Genomic DNA, 12648 nt, shown 5'->3' with positions numbered 1-12648 from the left:
GAATGTGGAAATAAGAGGCAAAGTGACACAGCAAAAAGCTGCCTGATATCCTGAGAGGGCCATCCCCTGCCATGCCCATTGGCTCCCTGGCTCCCAGGTTTGGGTAGTTTTCCTTCTGCAGAGATGCACAACTGCTTCATTAAAATGTGCTTTGTAAATGATGGACTTGAGCAACTATCGAGAAAAAGGACCCAATGAACATATAAATTAAAGTTATTTCCTTTTAGAATCTCTTGTAATCCTGTAGAAGACCCACATACTTCAAAAAAATATTGTTATACTTGGCATGAGCATGTAGCTTTCACATCCAATCATTGCTTAATATTTAAATCTCAGTAGAGCAACATTATCCTTGTAATTGTTATTTTTGATAGTCACAAAGTATTTCGTGTCATTACCCAATTTGCTTTGCCATTTCCCCTATTGTTGTAAGTCTGGGTTGTTTCCAGTTTTATACTGTTTTAAATTGTAGCTGCTATGTATATATTTGTACATTATTATATATTAGTTTTTTCCTTCAAAATTCTTTTCTTGTAGTGTATTTCCCAAAGTGGAATTACTAAGTCAGACAGTTCTGTAACTTTTGTTACATGTTGTCTGATATTTCTCAAGATAGAGAAGAACCGATATAATGAGTCACCAGCGGTATATATATGCACTTATTTCCTTGTAGACCTGCCAGCATTGTGTTTTATTCTTTTATGTATTTTTTATTGTGCTAGCTTAATAGATGGCAGAGTGTTTTAAGTGACATTTCTGTCGTTGCGTGGGTCTGAAATCCATCAGTTTGGAATGAGTCCAGAATGCCACAGGTCTGAGCGGGGATTCCAGCATGAAAGAATGTAGCAAGCTGTGCCCAGGGAAGAATAAAAGGGTCAACTAAGAGGCAACCAGGCCAATACCCAGTTGCAGCTTCCCTTTAATGTAAACCTGACTTCTAAGGAGGTTTGTAACACACATGGAGCACACGGTTGGGTTCTCAGTGAATGTGTATGCACAAATATTGTCACTGATGATAGACTCCAGGAATTCTTTATATTAATTTGGACCTGCGAACTGTCCCTTAAATGACTCTCCCATTCCATGTTGGGCTTAGTTGACAAGTTTCGTTGTAATAAAAGTGGATTACAATGGAGTGCTGTAGGTCTTGGAGGGGTGATTTAGGAAACTGCATGGGGACTAGGAGCTTAGCTCTGAACCTCCTTCGCCCCACTTGCAAAAAGAGAAAATCCCCCTCTGTTTGTGTGTTTATGCTAAGCCCCTAGTGCATTCAACAGCAAAAAAAAAAATAACCTTCCTTCCCACCTACCCAGAGGCACTTGACCCAGGTGGAGGGATTCTCTAACTCAGATGATTCCCAAGTAGTGGTTGGGTGGCCCCAGGCAAGAAGCTGCTTCTGTTCTGGTATAAGTTCTTGGCTGTGGAGCTTCTGGGGGTCAGCCTAAAATGATCCAGACCAGAGAGCGATAGATACACTGTGGAGTTTCTTGCCTTCTGAGCCTCCAGACTTGATGTTTCCTCTGCTTAGAGTGACTCCCTCCACCTCATTCCTCTTGCTGAAACCTACTTAATTCAAATATCATCTTTACTTCTAGGTAACTGTTCCTGACCTTCCATTCTGGGATAGGAGCTGCTCTTCTGTGCTCCCGCAGCATCCTGCTGTTTCCTCTTTTGTATGCTTGTCAAACTGGACCATGATGGCTGCTTAATTGCTGTCCCTGCCCCACCAGAATCATGCTTGCTCCATCTCAGTACCTCCCTTACTACAGTGCCTGGAGATGGCTCACATTGTTGTAAGAATATATATGTGGATAAAAGGATTAATTAATTATTCCTGGTATTTGCAGTGGTTACCAGGGCCCCTGGTTTGTAGTAATCCAGGAATAAGGCAGACATTTGTGAGTGATCTAAGACAGGTGAGCCCTCAGGTTTTCTTTACTTCAGAACCTCACCCAGGAGATGACTGAAACTGACTTCCAAAATGGGGGAGCAAGGGACATTTTCTGGGATTTGGCAGGCAGCCAGTTCTACAGCTATCTTTCAGCTTTAGTAACATGAGAATCATCTCTTTCAAACATATTTCAGGCTATATAGTCTTTGTTCTAGCCACCTAAAAATCCCTTTCTGCAATGAGGCTAGAAAATGAAAAATAAAAACACTCAATCAAAAATTTGTCATGGAAGCAAATATCCTTTTCTTTTCTGTTGTTCCACAAAGACCTTATAAAATAAGTATGTATCACAATCAATTTTAGTTCTCCAAGTCCTCTCATTACCATGCTTCATTCAGTTTAATTTGTAAACATTAATAAGCACCCACAACACAGTGTGAGGGGGGTGGTTGGGTGCCTGGCCAGGGGTGGCATTCCTTGGGTTGAGTGTGGCACAGAAACTTCTAATATGAGACAGTTGCAGGGAAAACAAAAACAGACAAACAAAAAATGATTAGAGCTGAGAACTGTGCAGACACCTGGGTCTAAGAACAAGTGGCTCAAACCAAGGTCTCAAGACGTAAACAGTGGAAGGGAGCAAAAGACGTGAGCAATACTGGTCAAGGGAAGACTGGCTTGCCCAGGTCTTGTTTTAGGAGCGCCCATGGCAAGTTGGTCTCAGAAGAGCCAAATGTGCCAGGAGTGCAAAGAGCTTCCAGAAGGAAATAGGACATGGCCGTTGCCCTCAAGGACTTCCTTCAAACATCCAGTCATTGGGAAAGGCAGCATATAAGCAGTCATTTATCATAGTATGAAGAATGGACAGGTAAAAGTGGTGATTATTTCCATGACCAGTTAACTTTTTACAACGAGCATAAATACATTAACACTACCCTTTTATTTAATAATCTAGGCAGGATGCACAATAGTCTTCACTTAAGCAAAAAAGTTTACTTAACATGTGTTTGGCATTAAAGATGGTTGCATAAACCAATCTTTTAATTTAGTCCTCAAAACTTTAAAGTTGCACATACTCTGTGGAGAAGAGGCCAAGCAATAAATATTAAAATATTCAAGAATGTTGAGTCACAGAGTTTATAATTATCTCAGACAAATTCAGATTCTTTAGAGAAGTGGGTTAGATGGGATACAAATAATAAATTAATAAATAAAGATAGAATCACTTTTTTTCTACTATTTTCTCTCTAGCATAGGTGGTGGCCACCTGCAATTAAAATTTGTTAATTTTTCCAACATATCGCATAGCTAGTGGATTACATAATAAATAGCTGCAAAAGGCAACAAGATGTCTGATTTTAATTTTGTGTTTTCATTTTAGTTATCAGTTTTCAAAAATTAGCAGTTATAAAGAGAAAACTTACGATGATAATTTACATTTCATATTTTCATAAAAAGCTTTATTATGTTATGTGAGACAATGTTAACTCAAACTGGGGTTTATAAGCATATTTTCAGAGGACTAAAAATTATTTCCCTGTAAATTTCTTGAGTTTAAAAAACACTACTCTAGGAGGTGGAGAAACTTGGGGGCATAGAGAGGTGTAGAATTTAGTTAGTCCTCTAGAGCAACTAGTAAATAGCCAGGAACAACTAGTAAATAGTCTGGAACAACTGTTGGGGGACATCCATGACTGGACACACATCATACACCAGCCTGGAATGGGTGGAACAGGTGAGACTGCAGGATAGAACTGGAAACCTAGTATTGAATATGACCTCCTCCTGAGACCTGGGCCCATCTGGTCTGGGAATTTCTGATTGGGGTATCAAAAAAAACAGAGGCTAGACAACAAAAAATTATGAGTCATTTTAGGAAAAACAAAGATATGGCCCAGTCAAAGGAACAAACTTACACTTCAACTGAGATAAAGGAATTGAAACAACTAATTAGAAATCAAACAAATCTCCTAAATCAATCAAAAATCAAATCAACAAGTTAAGGGAAGATACGGCAAAAGAGATGAAAGATTTAAAGAAGATATTGGGCAAACATAAGGAAGACCTCTAAAGTTTGAAAAAACAATTGGCAGAACCTATGGGAATGAAAGGCACAATAGAAGAGATGAAAAACACAATGGAGACATGCAACAGGAGATTTGAAGAGGCAGAAGAAAGGATTCATGCACAGGAGGACAAGACAGCTCAAATCCTATACACAAAAGAACAGATAAGGAAAAGAATGGAAAAATATGAGCAATGTCTCAGGGAACTGAATAACAACATGAAGCACACAAATATACATGTCATGGGTATCCCAGAAGGAGAAGAGAAGGGCAAAGGGGCAGAAATTATAATGGAGGAAATAATCACTGAAAATTTCCCATCTGATATGAAAGACATAAAATTACAGATCCAAGAAGCACAATGTACCCCAAACAGAAGAGATCTGAGTAGACTGACTCTAAGACACTTAATAATCAGATTATCGAATATCAAAGACAAAGAATTCTGAAAGCAGCAACAGAAAAGTGATCCATCACATACAAAGGAAGCTCAATAAGAGTATGTGCAGATTTCTCAGTAGAAACCATGGAGGTGAGAAGGCAGTGGTATGATATATTTAAGATACTGAAAGAGAAAAACTGTCAACCAAGAATTCTATATCTGGCAAAACCGTCCTTCAAACATGAGGGAGAATTTAAAATATTTTCAGACAAATAGACACTGAGAGAGTTCGTGAACAATATACCTGCTCTATAAGAAATCCTAACGGGAGCACTACAAGCAGATAGGAAAAGAAAGGAGAGAGAGGTTTGGGGAAGAGTATAGAAATGAAGACTATCAGTAAGGGTAAAAAGAGAGAGTGAGGAAAAAATAAAAATAAAATAAGATCTGACATATAAAATGGTAGACAGTAGACATTACATTGAGTGAAATTAGCCAGGAACAAAAGGATGGATACTGTATGGTCTCAGTAATATGGACTAACATTGATGAGCAAAATTTGAGAGTTGAAAACACAGGTTATCAGTAGATAGAAAGAGATTAGAGATCGGGCATTTGATGCTGAAGGAGTACAGAAGGAGTCCAGGATTGAAGGTATAGATCCAGAAATGGAATGGATAACACCATAGTGTGTGATGATAACACAATATTGTATTTACTCTGTACAAAGATGAGTGTGAGTATGGTTGAAAGAGGAAGGCTAAGGGCAGGTATGATACCAGACAGAAAAATAGAAGATAAAGACTGGGATTGTATAACTTAGCAAAACCTGGAGTGGTCAATGATGGTGATTAAATGTACAAATACAAGAATGTTTTTACATGAGGAAGAACAAATGAATGTCAACATTGCAAGGTGTTGAAAATTGGATGTATAGGGGAAAAATTACAATCAATGCAAACTAGAGTCTATAGTTAATCATAGCATTGTAAGATGCTTCCATTAATTGTAACAAAAGCAATATACCAAAGCTAAATATCTATAAGAGGGGGATATAAGGGAGTGATATGGGATTCTTGGTGGTGGTGATGTTGGCTGACCTTTACATTGTATTTTATTTTTATTTTTCTTCTATCATTTGTATTTTTATTCATTTTTTTCTCCTTTTCCTCCTTCTTTGGGGAAGAGATGGAAATGTCTTCATATATATTGTGGTGGTTAATGCATAATTAGGTGATTATACTGGGAATTGTTGATTGTTTACTTAGGGTGGATTGTTTGAGGTGTGAATAAAACTTAAAAAATAAATAGAGGGATACAAGTGTTGGAGAAAATGTGAAGAGACGGATGTACCTATTCCCTGTTGACAGAGAAGTAGAATGGCACAACCCAGCTGGAGGGCAGTGTGGTAGTTCCACGGGAAGCTAACTATGGGGTGGCCATATGGTCCTGCAACCCTGTTAATGGGTAGATACTTGGAAGAACTGAGAGCAGGGATATGAGTGAACCTTGCACACTGGTGTTTATGGCAGCCATTCAAGATTTGCATGGGTGGAGGTGACCTAAGGGTACATTGACTTATAAATGGAATGGTGAACTGTGGGGTATACATACAATGGAATATCAAGCAGTGACAAGAAGAAATGTAGTTGTGAGGTATGCAACTAGGTGAATGGACCTTGAGGACAATATGTTGAGTGAAATAAGCTAGAATTGAAAAGACAAACATTATAATGCCCCAGTAAGATGGAATAACTATAATGTGAAAACTCTGAGAATTGAGTCTGAGAGCATAGGTTATCAGGGGAAGGCTTATGGTAAACGTTCCTAGCTTGCAAGCTTTTACAGCAGTCACATCTATCCATGAGTTGTAATGGTTATCTCTAAATTCTGAGATGCTGAGCTGGTTGGTCCCTGTAACTTTGGGTACCTGTGTGACACCTGAGACCCAGAGCCAGAGTTTAGCGGCTATGAATCAGCATTGCCCCAGAGAGCAAATGCTTAAAAAAAAAAAAAAAAAGCTGAAAAAGAGATCAGACATCAATTAGAGGTATGAACAAAATGGACTTGATTGGAACTACTATAAACCAGACTAAAGGAAAAAGGGTGGTATTAACTGTGTTTTAAAACCTCAACTTCTGTGTGAGACCAAAGGAAGAGATGTTTATTTGGTGCAAAGTCTATACTTCCTGTAGCATGCTATGAAATTTAACTTGTGTGATCAGTTTATTCAAGCATCATAATTATATGGAACCTTGAATGGGGGTGAGATCTGGTTGGTTTGTACAGGTTAGTGTGAAATCCTGATACATCCCAGAGTAATTTGGATAGAGAACAAAAAGTATTTGCAAAGCCCCCTTGAGGGACTGGGGAAAAATGTGGAAACATTAAACTTCCCCACTTGGGGAATTCCTGGTATTCTTGCAAGCACTGGGGACTACCATTGTAGAAGGCCAAGTCCTCGATCTTGGGGCTTGCCCTTAGGAAACTTGTTATTCCAAAGGAGAGACTAAGTCTACCTATTATGGTGCCTAAGAGTCACCCCCAAAGAATCTCTTTTGTTGCTCAGATGTGGCCTCTCTCTCTAAGCCCACTCAGCTGGTAAACTCACTGCCCTTCCCCCTATGTAGGACATGACTCCCAGGGGTGTCAATCTCCCTGGCAACATGGGGCACGACTCCTGGGGATGAGCCTGGACCCAGCATCATGGGATTGAGAAAGTTTTCCTGACCAAAAGGGGGAGGAGAAATTAAACAAAATAAAGTTTCAGTGGCTGAGAGATTTCAAATGGAGTTGAAAGGTCATTCTGGAGGTTATTATTATACATTATATAGATATCCCTTTTTAGTTTTTAGTGTACTATAATAGCTAAAAGGGAATACCTGAAACTGTTGAACTGCAAACCGGTATCCTTGATTCTTGAAGACGATCATCTAACTATATAGCTTACATGGTGTGACTGTGTGATTGTGGAAATCTTGTGGCTCACACTCCCTTTATCCAGTGTGTGGACAGATAAGTAGAAAAAAGGGGGTGAAAAATAAATGAATAATAGGGGTGAAAAGGAATATGAGATGTTTTGGGTGTTCTTTTTTACTTTTTATTCTTATTTTTAGTTTTATTTTTTGGAGTAATGAAAATGTTCAAAAAATTGATTATGGTGGTGAATGCACAACTATGTGATGATACTGTGAACAATTGTACACTTTGGATGATTGCATGGTAAGTGAATATATCTCAATAAAATTGCATTAAAAAAACACTGCTCTAATATATATCTTTATAATTCAATGTGCATTCTTTTCCCACCCTCATGAGCTTCAAATCAATGGCACTTTAACACTGAAACTCTTATTTTATGAGATTAAATTATAGTCCCTGTTGGTTAAAGACCAACTTCTATTTTTATTTCCTAAGACACTTCAGTTTTCCACAGCAGGTCTTAAATTTGCCAAGAACTAGGAGTTACATGAATTCCAAAAGCGAAGCAAGGAATTTTCCTTATGATAAGGATTATGGAACTGTTTGAGAAGCTTCACATTGCCACCCTCAGAAAAACAAATCTAGAATTATGCAAGAGGTCATGATTGCTTTAACAGTTCAACAAAATGCTTACTATAAGTGTTGTTAAAATTTCTATAAGGAAGGTTTATTCACAGTGTCTGATAGTTTGAGCTGGGTCGTTAATAAGGAAACATTAAGTAGTAAGACAAAGAATTCCAATCTGGAATCCTTCTCTACTGGCAAGGGATAAGCCATTCAAAATTAATTTTATTCAAACTCTGCCCAATTTCCTGGGCTAACCTCAAATGCTACTTTCTCCATGATACCTTTCCAAATCAACCCGTTTCTTTTTTTTTCAATAGCTGGCTCTCTCTCCCCTTTGACACATCTCCTTTAATTTGTATGGCACACAGCATCTTTACCTTGTATAACAGTTATAAGGTGGATTTCTTGTCTTCCCTACAAGACTGTACAATATCGTTTAATGAAGGGCCACTGCCAATTGCCCAGCACATTCATAGCACACCTTACAAATTAACTGATTAATTAACAAGAAAATTCTTGAATGTGAAATGTTGCTTGTGGGCCATTCCCCAAACTCAAGGGAACTATATCTATCCATCTTTGTGTGAGGCAATGCCTTTCATCTAATAAGTCCTCAGCAAATATTGGTGGAATGAATGGATAATAGGAACAGTGAGGGCATCACACAAACTGTGAAAGCACTAGCATCCCTCTTCCCTCTTCTTCTATCCTGGTGCCTCACCTGGGCCACAATCGATGGAGCAGACGGAGTACACCTCAGCGATTTCTTTCTTCAGACTGTTTGAAACCCATAGGTAAATCTCATCATGCTGCCCTAGTCCCCCCAATCCCTTTTCAAAGCTAAAATCCTTAGTATGACAAATACTCATTCACTCATTCAACAAATGTGTACAGAGAAGCTAACATGCAGACACTTGCCTCTGCTAGGCTCTGGAGGACAGAGATAAAGGGAGGTGAAGCACCTGCCTGCAAGGAGCTCACACTTTAGTGTGGAGAGACGGATGATGAACATAAATATATCAATGATACAGTTACAGATCTCAAGATGTGCTGACAGAATTGAAGGTGGATGGAGGGGGTAGGGCAGGTGGAGCTAATTGCACTAAGGCTAGGTATTTGCAAACTTGGAGTCTGTGAACTGCAATGGGGAAAGTTATACTTTGTTGGAAGGGCAACAAACCATAGTGGTTTTGTAGCACTTTTAGTCGGACACCAGTGAAAACCATATATATTTTCATATTATTTTGCAGCTGTTGTAGATACCTTGAAATATTTACATTTACCACTATTTAGAAACTATGGTACTCGTAGACATGCTGCTAGTTAATTAATGTGTTGATAAAGAAGCACACCCATTACCCTTTAAAAATATTTTGATAACTGTATTTCAATGTAATTGGTCTCCTTTCTAATCCTATGTATTTTATTTCATTTTGCTTTTTTCATATACATATTAATATTTATTAAAATTTTTGGATATCATATATAATTTCTTTCTTTGACTTAGCAATCTTTGACATTTTTCTATGTCAGTACCTCAATCCTTTTAACTGCTATAGAATATTATGATTTTTAGATATATTGGTTTGATATTTCTTTATTGATCAGTGTTTAGCTGTTTCCAAGCTGTTATTTTTTAAAAAGTCTTCAACAAATACCCTTTTTTTTTTTGCCCAGCATTAATTCTAGAAATGCAAGCTCTGGGTTCCAAGGATACGAACATCTTGAATTTTAATTGATATTGCTAATTTACACTCTAAAATGGCTGTATCGACTTATAATGCAGGAAATACTGAAAATGCTATTTTCTTGGAAATCGTAATAATCTAAATCTTTGCTAACATTATGGGTAAAAAACATTGTAAGTTTCATTTTTTAATGTTGTGAAACTTATTTTCTAACATACTAATTTCAGTTTCTAACAATATCCATTCTCAATTCATTACCTCTTTGAGTTTAATTTTAGCCACTACGCTTGTTATTAGATTGAGCTCTTTCTGTACAGAGCAGCCTAATCTTGTTCTATCATGTAACAACTCTTTGAATCTCACTGATGACGAGAAACAGAATTTTTAAAGGTCTCAGATATTTTCTCCTTTTTTAACCCTCAAAATGTTAGTCTCCTACCCAACTCTACCTTCCATAATGAATATACTGGAGCTCTCAAGTCACTATTGTGTATGAGTGAACTGAATTTTTTTTCAGAAGGATGATATAACCAGAATAATCTACAGTCCCTATTTTGATCTTACTTTCTTTTAAAATACAAGTTGCAGTTCTTCCATTTGTAATCCATTCCTGCCATTTGGACTAATCTGTCTAGCTCCTATCTCTATGGGCCCGGGTTTCAACTCATACTACCAGGGACTCTCCAACTTTGGGCTGTTTTGATAGATATATTACCTTAGGGGCCTAGTCCTGACCCTTGTGGGACAGGCTGATAAAAAGTTATAAAAAGAAATATTTCATAAACGGTAACTGATACAGTCTAGTTAAGATTAATGGAAAGTAAAAACACACTTTGTAGCAACAATTGTCTATAGATCTAAAGTCAACAGAAGTCTTTTTTTTTCCTAATGTCAAAATACAGAATTTTCTGGAAGTTGAAGGGAAACAAATTGAAATAAGTGAGAAAACAGCTGCACCTTAATCATTCTTTTCATACACTTCAAGATTGTATGCAATGCCTCTCTCCTCCTGGGCATCAGAAAGAACACCTGGGTATTCTGGGAGAAGTTTATATTTCTCTAAATCAATTTCTGGAAAAAATGTGTCACTTTCAAATTCCTGCATGATCCTTGTCACAAGCAGTCTAAGATGGCCTGTCTGATTCATGGTTTCCTTATAAATAGAACTGCCTCCCACGATCCAAACCATCTCTACTTTCTTTTTAATTCTGGTTGCTCAGTAAAGTTTAAGGCATCATCCAGACTTTTGGCAAGAAATGCACTCCTTGTTGGGGTTCCTTGAGTTCTCTACTGAGAGCTAAATTCTGTCCTTTAAAGGCTGATTTTTCTTAGGAATGGAGAACCAAGTCTTTCTACCCCAAATTATCAAATTCTGTTTACCTTCTACTGAAGAGGTTGTGGTCATTCTTTGGTAACATTTGAATTCATTCCTGAGTGAAGGCCGGGGCAGGTCTCCCTTCTTGCGGATGCCCATGTTCTGGAACATGGTGACGCAGCTTAGTGGACAAACCATGATGACAGTAGCAGCAAATACCCTATTTCACCTTGTTTTATGCATGTAAAAACATTATTCTGAAAGGGCATCTACAGGTCTTACCCAACTGGGAAATGGGTTCATGTCTCAAAAAAGTAGGAAGCCCTGAGCCCAGCTCTCCCCTTGCGGCAGCCATGCCTCTCCAGCCTAGGAACCTGTTGTGACCTCTGGCCTCTGGGCCTCACACATGCTGTTCCTTCTGCCTGGGTTGCCTGTTCCCTCCTCTTCGTCTGGTTGACTCCCATGGTGCTTTGCATGGCCATGAAACCTCATCAACTCCCGGCAGCCTCCCTGACATGAAGCCCCTTTCCTTACCCCACACTCATCACATTGCATCATAATTGCCTCTTTTCTGAACCATCTCCTCTAATGGTTCCCTACTTAACTGTGAGGATCCATGTGCTTCATCTCTGGTCCCCTGTGTCTTATGTGCCTCATTTATTTGCTTGTTATAAGCACTCAACATGGGATACTTGGTGCAGGAATGAATGAGTGCAAGGACAGATGGATGGATTGTTAGAGGGGTAGACTGGTGGAAGGATGGATGGACGGGGAAAGGACTCAGGAACAGATGCAAAATATTCACATGTGCAATCCCTTTCATCAATTTTTCTCCTCTTAGAAATAAACATTTCCTTCCAGCTAAGAGTGATGGAAATCTAGGTGCTCATAATATCTATAGACCCCCTCCCACCCCCCAAGCAGGACCCAAGGGAAACTTGGCAAGAAATACTGGCTCTGGATACAGCCTCCCAGCCTCAGCCAAATGTCAGCAGGTGAGCTGGTGGCTACAGGAACCAGTGATGACCAGAGTATCTGATTCTCTTAATCTAAAGGCAACTGAGGCAGCAACACAAAACTGCCACGGATGGCACAGCAGAGAGAGGAACAACCTTGGAAGAGAACCATTCACTTACATCTGAGAGGAAAGAATGGGTTTCATGGGCAAGCAAGCCAAGTCATGCCTGCTTGCCAAGTTCTTTCTGATGGCACAAACCTCAATTTTTACTTTGGAAAAGGGCATCTGTTTCCAACAGTGTACAATAACAAATAACCTCACTGCGGAAGAAATGCAGTTTCACATCATCCCCTGAAAATGGATCTGAAAAACAAAATAAAAAATAAAAAACAGTAACTCTCATTTATTGAGAGTTTACGGTATGCCATGAGATTTCCATGCATGATCCCTAACCATATCATCCCGTGAGTGCAGGTGTATTGTCATTATTATCACTGTTTTACAGATATGAGACTGAGGCTCAGGGAAGTTGTTAGTTGTCTAAGGCCACACAGGTCATAGCAGAGTTTGGATTTGACCCAGATCCTCCTGATTCCAGAGCTCAGGCTCTTCCAATTCCCTTAAATAAATCTTTGATTTTGGAAAAATCTCTTTTTCTCGGGGCGTAAAATCCATGCAATAATTCTGAAACGAGACCATTTTCACGAATGCTAGGTGAGCATCATCAAAGACCCTTTTATATTGACTGTGAAATAGAGTCCCCGCTGGGAACTGCCCAGGGCAGCTTTGTCCTGGTGGCTCC

General features: G+C 38.8%; 1 pseudogene; it reads right to left on the bottom strand.

Annotated features, from left to right (window-relative positions):
• Positions 1-10531: 10531 nt before the first annotated feature.
• Positions 10532-11086, bottom strand: LOC119528934 (annotated as a pseudogene).
• Positions 11087-12648: the final 1562 nt, after the last annotated feature.

Source organism: Choloepus didactylus, chromosome 3, assembly GCF_015220235.1.
Source record: "Choloepus didactylus isolate mChoDid1 chromosome 3, mChoDid1.pri, whole genome shotgun sequence".
NCBI classification, from domain to species: domain Eukaryota; kingdom Metazoa; phylum Chordata; class Mammalia; order Pilosa; family Megalonychidae; genus Choloepus; species Choloepus didactylus.
This window is presented reverse-complemented; position numbering and strand designations above follow the sequence as displayed.